At 33.7% G+C, this 8,993-nt stretch overlaps 1 long non-coding RNA gene across 1 annotated transcript; it reads left to right on the top strand.

Moving 5' to 3' along the window:
- The first annotated feature begins 3,082 nt into the window (after positions 1–3,082).
- LOC127720025 (uncharacterized) lies at positions 3,083–8,006 on the top strand. Its single transcript, XR_007990586.1, has 2 exons — positions 3,083–3,255; positions 7,610–8,006. It is a non-coding gene; the product is annotated as an uncharacterized LOC127720025 (long non-coding RNA).
- The last annotated feature ends 987 nt before the right edge of the window (positions 8,007–8,993 follow it).

Genomic DNA, 8,993 nt, shown 5'->3' with positions numbered 1-8,993 from the left:
AACGGAGTTAAGTACAAATTTAGGAATTTAGTACTTAAAATTTTCAACAACACAATTTTACACTTTCATTTACCTGGATTTTTTTCTACGCTTCGAAGCCGCCACCCTGTATCAAACTTATCCAACACCTCGCATGGCGTATTCACGATGTGGAGGGATTGACAATATACAATCAAAGTTAGCAATATACAGCAAGTAAGTAATTGGGTGTTGAATGCCAGTAGATCTGAATTTGTAAATTTTTAAATTGAATTTAACCTGTTTAGAACGTGTATTGTTGAATTGTTCAATAAAATTACACACACAAATCTGGGCTGATATGCATAAAACCACTTTAAGTTCAAGGTATCAATAAAACTGGGTCTGCATGAAAAAATGACTTATCACATAATACCAGAACCTATGTTTAGCCTACTGTTACACGATAAGAAAATATAGCTGTAGGCCTAGTTGAAAATCTTTACAAATTATTTATTCTTTTAATTTCTGTTTGACTGTCTGGGTGCTTCTTATGTGTTTTAAATGCTATAGTCAAGTTTTATATACTGTTGTACGTCATTTGGTCGTTTTTAAGTTTTTGCCATGGCGTTTGTCAGTATGTCTTCGACTTATAAGTTTTATCAAGGATTTGTATAGTGAGATTGGTTTTATATAATCTGCATCTCTTGTGCTGTATTTTAAAATGTATTACAATTGCTGCATCTTTACACATTCATCAATACACCAAAAAATATGAATAAAGCTTTCGTATATATATAAATAAGGAGATGTGGTACGATTGGTAATGAAACAACTATCAATTCAAAAACCTGATATAAGCAAATGTGACTTACTTACTTACTTTAGTCAGAGAGATCTTGAATCTGAATTCAAGGATACGAAGTGGGAAGGGTTTAGAGGTGGATTAAGGTGAGGGCATGGGGGGCCGCCCCTTTTTTGGAAAAAAATTGGTTGATTATTTAGAGAATCAATGAAGCGGGCCCCCTCTTTATGCATGACAGTTAGTGCCTCCTTATGACATTTTTTGGATCCGCAACTGGTGAGGACTTCATAAAAAAATATTTAGTAACTTTTTGTTTTGTGATAAATAATGTATTTAGACAGAAATAGGATAAAATAAACTACCGAAAGCTTAAGTATGGATGGGGGTTAACAGAATAGAGAATAACGGGCAAACAATAAAGATTAAAGAATAATGAAATGCTAAAATATGAGGAAAGAGAGTAATGAGCAAAAAGTGTAAGTTTGTAGAAATATAGCAAAAAAAAAAAAAAAGAACACAGAAAAAGAAGACCCCCCCCCCCCCCCCAAGATCCTGACTTCAACTGTGACGCTGCCGGGATATTTTTTAGACAAAGTGCACGTATTAGTAGTCAGCCGAAACCACTAAGCGTTTTGCATCCATACGGGATACTGACTGCATAGTAAACTATCAATGTACTAGTTAATGTTCTCGAGGGATGACCCTATTACAGAGACATATATACACATATGTGTAAATATGTCTCTGCCCTATTACGTGTCAGTAACCTCCTCGACACGGTTCATTTTTACGGCGGCTCAGTTTTGTCTTAAGAATAAACATAATTGATAAGTTTCTTTCCCCTGCATTTCTCGATCGCACTTGTAAATAGCACATTGGTCTCAAGACATTGGTTACAACACTTGCCGTCAGTACTCAAAATTGGAAAAATATTAAATAAGAAGGTATAGAAAATTAAATTAATGCACACACACTATTATCAACCACAGACATGATGTTTTTCTCAATTTGCCTAAATCGTTATTCCGCAATACAAAGAGGGTGAAAACCCACCACTTTGAACACAGTCACAGGCACCGGCATGCTGTGAACTTGTAAGTTTCCCAAATGAGGGGGGGGGGGGGGGGGGGGGGGGGCTTTCTTGGAAAAAATTTGGTTGATTATATAGGGATCACTGAAGCATGACTGGAGCCGGCCCTCCATTATGAAAAGTTCTGGATCTGCCACTGTATATTCATAAAATAAACCAACAAATTATCCAAAAGATGAATAATACTTATAGAATAACTAATCGAAGAATTCAAATAGAGAAAAATATTCAACGAATGACCGAACAACACATTAATTCTTTGATTAGTTATTCTTTTTATTACATTGGCAAATGGCTTTTTTTACTGAAATTAATGTAGAAAATGTAAGGAACTATATCTTTTTTCTACGCATTCACAATTTGTTTTGATCCGACGTTATCAACGTCTTGACAACTATTGTTGTATGACGTCAGAGAGTGAAATAACCACGTTTATTTCACATGTTAAATTATCGGTTTTTATTTGACTGGGAAATCAATGTAATCCAATGCTACCAATGTAATAATTAATACTTACGACTAAGATTGATTATAAGTATACTTGAGTCGGTTTTACAAAAAAAAAAAACTTACAATTTATCGTAAGTATACTGTATTGTACATGACTTAATTACTATCAATATTATTTGTAAGTTTTTTTGTGAAACTGACTGCTGAATTGTTTTTCCATGCTTATGGTACATCTAAGTCGTATGCTTTTTTTAAAACCACCTCCAGGGTATAATGTCTGCTCGCCCATAGAATCTGTTTGTAGATATAGGAAGATGTGGTATGAGTGCCAATGAGACAACTCTCCATCCAAGTCACACAATTTATAAAAGTAAACCATTATAGGTCAAGGTATGGTCTTCAACACAGAGCCTAGTTTTTATCAAAAATGAAATATATTGATATTAATAGTATACAGGTTAAATAATTTATTTATACATTTTTAATTGACTGACTAGAATTATCATGATTATTGAGGAATTTGAACCATTCCTATTTTTAAAAAGGGACAAAAGTAAAATTTATATATAATAACAGGGTGATACAAATGAGAAAAACTCAAGAAATTGTTTTCAATCAAGATAAATACATGGTTTTCAGTTGTTTTTTAAAGCAGAGGCAGATTTAGTTTAAAGTTGGAAAAAATTGTTTGTACCAACAAAAATAAATACAGAAAGTTAATCCAGAATTATGTGTTTATCATTTTTTTTTATGTTTAGGTTGCCAGCAAGATGAAATGAACAATGCAGTTCAAAAGTCAAAATGTGGATAAGCTGCGGTACAAGGTCCTACTTTTGCAGATTTTCATATTTTGCATGAATGAATTTGAAGTTTATATCATGGAGGGCAGAGAAAGAAAAGAAACACTTCAGTTTTCCTGCTTCTGAAGGATAAATGTAAAACATCTTGTTTGGTAAGTTTTATGCTCTGTTATGATAGTGTTTGTGCATCCATCTGTCTTTCTCTAAATTGTATTCACTTTAAGTTTTTGGTTACAGTTCACCATGAACTTCAGTTAGTAACTTGTGGTTTTACATGTATATACTCAAAATTTAGTACTTTAAAATGTTCATGTATTTTTGTCGAGCCTGCAACTTTTGTCGCAGAAAGCTCGACATAGGGATAGTGATCCGGTGGCGGTTACGGTGGTGGCGTTAGCAGTGGGCGTTAGCTAACTTCCTAAAAGCTTTATATTTTAGAAGGTGGAAGACCTGGATGCTTCATACTTTGTATATAGATGCCTCATGATACGAATTCTGTCTGAAACATGTCCATTGTCCTTGACCTCATTTTCATGGTTCAGTGACTACTTGAAAAAAAAGTTCAGATTTTTTGTAATGTTAATTTCTCTCATATTATGAGTAATAGGATAACTATATTTGGTATGTGCGTACCTTGCAAGGTCCTCATGCTCGTCAGAGAGTTTTCACTTGACCTAGACCTCATTTCATGGATCAGTGAACAAGAACTTAGTCTTAGATGCATGATTTTTTTTATTAGTTGTTAGTGGCTTTGTACTAGCTGTCAGTAACTGCGAGTACTCTCAGATCTGTACTTAGTGTCTTTTTGTTGTTTGGATGTACAAGTACCCGGCCACGTCCACTTGTATTTGTAGTATTTGTATTTTTATCCATCTGATGAGTTAAGCCTCTTTCAACTGATTTTTTTTGCGGTCGTATATTGGTATGATGTTGGCGTCGTCGTCGTCGTCCGAAGACACATTGGTTTTCGCACTCTTACTTTAGTTTAAGTGAATGGATCTCTATGAAATTTTACCATAAGGTTCAATACCACAAAAGAAAGGTTGGGATTGATTTTGGGGGTTATGGTACCAACAGTTAAGGAATTAGGGGCCAAAAAGGGGCCAAAAATAAGTATTTTTGAAACTTCCAGACATAACTTGTGTGTTAGTGTATGGATCTCTGACATTGTACCACAAGGTTCCATATCACAAAGGGAGTGCTGGGATTGATTTTGGGGGGTAATTGCCTCAAAATATTAGGAATTAGGGGCCAAAAAAGGGGCAAAAAACAAGCATTTTTCTAGTTTCATGACAATAACTTGTGTGTAAGTGTATGGATCTTTCTGAATTTGTACTACAAGGTTCCATATCACAAAGAGAAAGCTGGAATTGAGTTTGGGGGTAATTGCCCAAAACGTTTAGGAAAAAGGGGCCAAAAATAAGCATTTTTCTAGTTTCCAGACAATAACTTGTGTTCAAGTGTATGGATCTCTCTGAAATTGTACTGCAAGGTACCATACCACTAAGGGAAGGCTGGGATTGATTTGGGGGGTAATTGCCTCAAAATTTTAGGAATTAGGGGCCAAAAAGGGGCAAAAAACAAGCATTTTTCTAGTTTCAGGACAATAACTTGTGTGTAAGTGTATAGATCTTTATGAAATTGTACTACAAGGTTCCATATCACAAAGGGAAAGCTGGGTTTGAGTTTGGGGGTAATTACCCTAAACGTTTAGGAATTTGGGGCCAAAAAGGGACCAAAAAACAAGCATTTTTCTAGTTTCCAGACAATAACTTGTGTTCAAGTGTATGAATCTCTCTGAAATTGTACTTCAAGGTTCCATACCACAAAGGGAAGGCTGTTATTGAGTTTTGGGGTGATAAATCATAAGGGGGTTCAAAAAATTTGGGGGGGGATTTTTTTTTCCTTTTTTTTTCTTTAAAATTTTCCATTTTAAATTGGTTATTTCTGATTTATATATAAAAGCAAATAATTATGATATGGTTTGAATAGGTAAATTAAAATTTTTTAAGTTCTTAGACCACATTCATTCTGTGTCAGAAACCTATGCTGTGTCAAATATTTAATCACAATCCAAATTCAGAGCTGTATCAAGCTTGAATGTTGTGTCCATACTTGCCCCAACTGTTCAGGGTTCGACCTCTGCGGTCGTATCAAGCTGCGCCCCAGCGGAGCATTTTATTATTGTTCGTTCTTATGTTGTACTGTTACACCACTGTCCCAGGTTAGGGGGAGGGTTTGGATCCCGCTAACATGTTTAACCCCGCCACATTCTGTATGTATGTGCCTGTCCCAAGTCAGGAGCCTGTAATTCAGTGGTTGTCGTTTGTTTATGTGTTACATATTTGTTTTTCGTTCATTTTTTGTACATAAATTAGGCTGTTAGTTTTTCGTTTGAATTGTTTTACATTGTCATTTCGGGGCCTTTTATAGCTGACTGTGCGGTATGGGCTTTGCTCATTGTTGAAGGCCGTACGGTGACCTATAGTTGTTAATTTCTGTGTCATTTGGTCTCTTGTGTAGAGTTGTTGTCTCATTGGCAATCATACCACATCTTCTATTTTATATTTAAGGTTAAGTTTTGGTGGTCAAGTCCATATCTCAGATACTATAAGCAATAGGTCTAGTATATTCGATGTATGGAAGGACTGTAAGGTGTACATGACCAACTGGCAGGTGTCATCTGACCTTGACCTCATTTTCATGGTTCAGTAGTTATAGTTAAGTTTTTGTGTTTTGGTCTGTTTTTCTTATACTGTATGCAATAGGTCTACTATATTTGGTGTATGGAATGATTGTAAGGTGTACATGTCTAGCTGGCAGGTGTCATCTGACCATGACCTCATTTTCATGGTTCAGTAGTCAAAGTTAAATTTTTGAGTTTTGGTCTTTTTTTCTTACACTAAATGCAATAGGTCAACTATATTTGGTGTATGGAAACATTTTATGATGTACATGTCAGTCCCGCAGGTTTAATTTGACCTTGACCTTATTTTCACGGTTCATTGCTCAGTGTTAAGTTTTTGTGTTTTGGTCTGTTTTTCTTAATCTATAAGCAATAGGTCAACTATATGTGTTGTATGGAAGGATTGTAAGCTGTACATGTCTGCCTGGCATGGTTCATCTGATCTTCACCTCATTTCCATGGTTCATTGGTCAATGTTTAGTTTTCTTGGTTAAGTCTGCTTCTTAGAAACTATAAGCAATACCGGTAGGTCAACTGTATTTAGTAATTTGAATGATTGTAAGGTGTACATATATTTCTTGTCAGGTTTATATGACCTTGAATTGATTTTCTTGGATCATGTTGAGTTTATGTGATAGTTGTAGTAAAGCTTTATATTTAGGACTATCAACATGATATCAATGATTAGTAAAGAAGGCGCAACATTTCAGCGTGTGCACTCTTGTGTATACATTAAACACCACATTTACTGTTTTTACCCTGATTTTATGGATCACTGAACATATGTCATCATGTGAAATTATAGTACATTCTTAGGTTAAGGTACATAGCTTACCATGAAGTTGAATTTCATGCACATGTTCATTATGTGGTGAATTTTTAAATTCAGTGCCAAACTAAGATTTTGAGCCTGATTACATGATTGACTAGACATTGACACATGCTAGTGTTTGCCAGGCATTGTGTCCTGTACTAGGAATTTGTCCTGTACTAAGAACTTTAATAGTACTCGCTGAGTATGGAGTTTTTGTGAAAGTTTAATATTAGTGAGATTTTTGCATGACATCCTGTCAACTGCTTGTTGATCATGTTTATACATGTCTTAAAATTAATATCTGACACATTGGTGTTTTGTGAACTTGGAAATAAGTTATTTGATAGAATAATAATGTTTTGAGATTATCAAAATAAAAAATATCCCATTTTTACTACATTGTGTATTAATGATTAAGTATATAAAAAAGAAGATTTAGGATATATGTATAACCATATATAAAAATGAGACAGCAACCGAACAACACAAAAATAAGAAAAAAAAACCAATATAATTTTTTGTATCAATGTTATAATTTCCAACATGTCCAAAGAGTTCAATGTATTTTCTAATTGAAATAAAACACAAGTGGAACTCTTTCCGAACTTCAGAAGCTTAAAGAAGTGCTGTTTCTATTGTTGGCTTTCTGTATAATATATTGCAAATTCTTGTGAAAAATGGAATTTTATTGTAATTGCCTAAAGTTTTAACATTGATCTATATATATATAACTGGGGAAAATACCCAAATTTTATAAAGAAGAATACATAAATTGATTGTTATATAATATTAGAATAGGAAGATGTGGTATATTGCTAATTTGACAACTCTCCATCAGAGACCAAAGGATGTAGGAGGTTAGCAACTGATGACACTGGACAACCTTCAACAATCAGTAAAATCCATACCGCATAGCTATTTTTATTGAAAATCATATGTTCTTGCTACATGTATGTATACAATTTTTTATTATCCATAACTTCGGATTTTATTGGTTCTTTTTCAGAAGGATTGGAATTCATCACTGAGAATAGAAGGAGAAAACACAGAAACAAGACCAAAATAAATTCAAAGACAAAAGTCAGATCAGTTATTATTTTCATCACTCAGCCAATGAATTGCAGTTCTATTAAATATCTAAAGATATTAAAACCACAATAATGACAATGTTCTGTGCTGAATGGCAAAAAAGTGGACTATACATTACGATCACACAATGCTGGATGATAAGAAACTATTAATTTTTTGGTTGGAGGGATATCCTGAAAAAAAAATAGATTTAAGTAAAAAGCTACTAGTATGTTAAGCCTATTAATAGAGTTTTCATTGATTTCAAATGGGAAAAAATTGTGTTTCAAAAAAGTGTTCTAGAATTCATAAATAAACATATATTGATACTTACATTATCTGCTTTGTTGTTTAAAAGTTTAGTTTTGAACAGTTATAGAACAATATAATTGCATTAACATTTCCAAGGAAAAAAAAGATATTCAACTAAAAAGATTCATCTTAAAACAATTTACTACCAAACAGAATTCATTGTAACATACACATTTATTTACTGTATATTTATAATTTGAATCATAGGATTTTATTTTGTCCCATGGGATATTAAAAATCCCATGGGATAATTATAGTCCCATGGGATTTTTTTTGTCCCATGGGACAACAAATATCCCATGGGACTACAATTATCCCATGGGACCCAAAAAAAATCCCATGGGATTTAACCAAAATCCCATGGGATAATGGTCAATCCCATGGGATTTGCCTTATCCCATGGGATATTGAAAATCCCATGTTTTTCTAAATCAAATTACAAAATATATATAATAATAACAGCAGAAAAGCAATGAAATTATTGAATCCCATGTAATTCCGCACATTTTGGTTATTTACACGACACTGTAGGTCTAAGGAGAGGCGGCGGCGGATTTGCAAATGAGTGTTTTGCAAATTAAAAGTGTCCAGTGTTTATAGATCTCAAGGTCTCTTATATGTATGGTTTAGAAGTAATACTACCTTTAACAGCTTATTTTAAATATTTAGGAAAGAAAACTATAAAATCAGCAGAACACGTTTCAGTTATAGAGAAAGTCCAAATAACTGTCCATTCCTGGGAAATAATGGAGCGGAGGCCCGACAATGTATAATTCTATAGTTAGATATAAATAGTGACATAAAACAATCATATATTTGCATGTCCTATATTCTTGGTTTTTTTGTGTAATTTTTTTTAGGAATTTCGTATTGTCAGATCTTTGACAGTTAGTGTTAAGTTATTAACTTTTTAAAACTCGGGACGATATGAAGCTGTTTATTGTTGAAAACTGTATATGTTGTCGCCTATCTAGATATCTTTTATTTTGTATCGTTGGGTTGCTGTCTCA

Source organism: Mytilus californianus, unplaced genomic scaffold (genome assembly GCF_021869535.1).
Source record: "Mytilus californianus isolate M0D057914Y unplaced genomic scaffold, xbMytCali1.0.p SCAF_11, whole genome shotgun sequence".
Classification (NCBI taxonomy): domain Eukaryota; kingdom Metazoa; phylum Mollusca; class Bivalvia; order Mytilida; family Mytilidae; genus Mytilus; species Mytilus californianus.
Note: the sequence above shows the minus strand (reverse complement) of the source record. Positions and strands in the feature narration are given on the sequence as shown.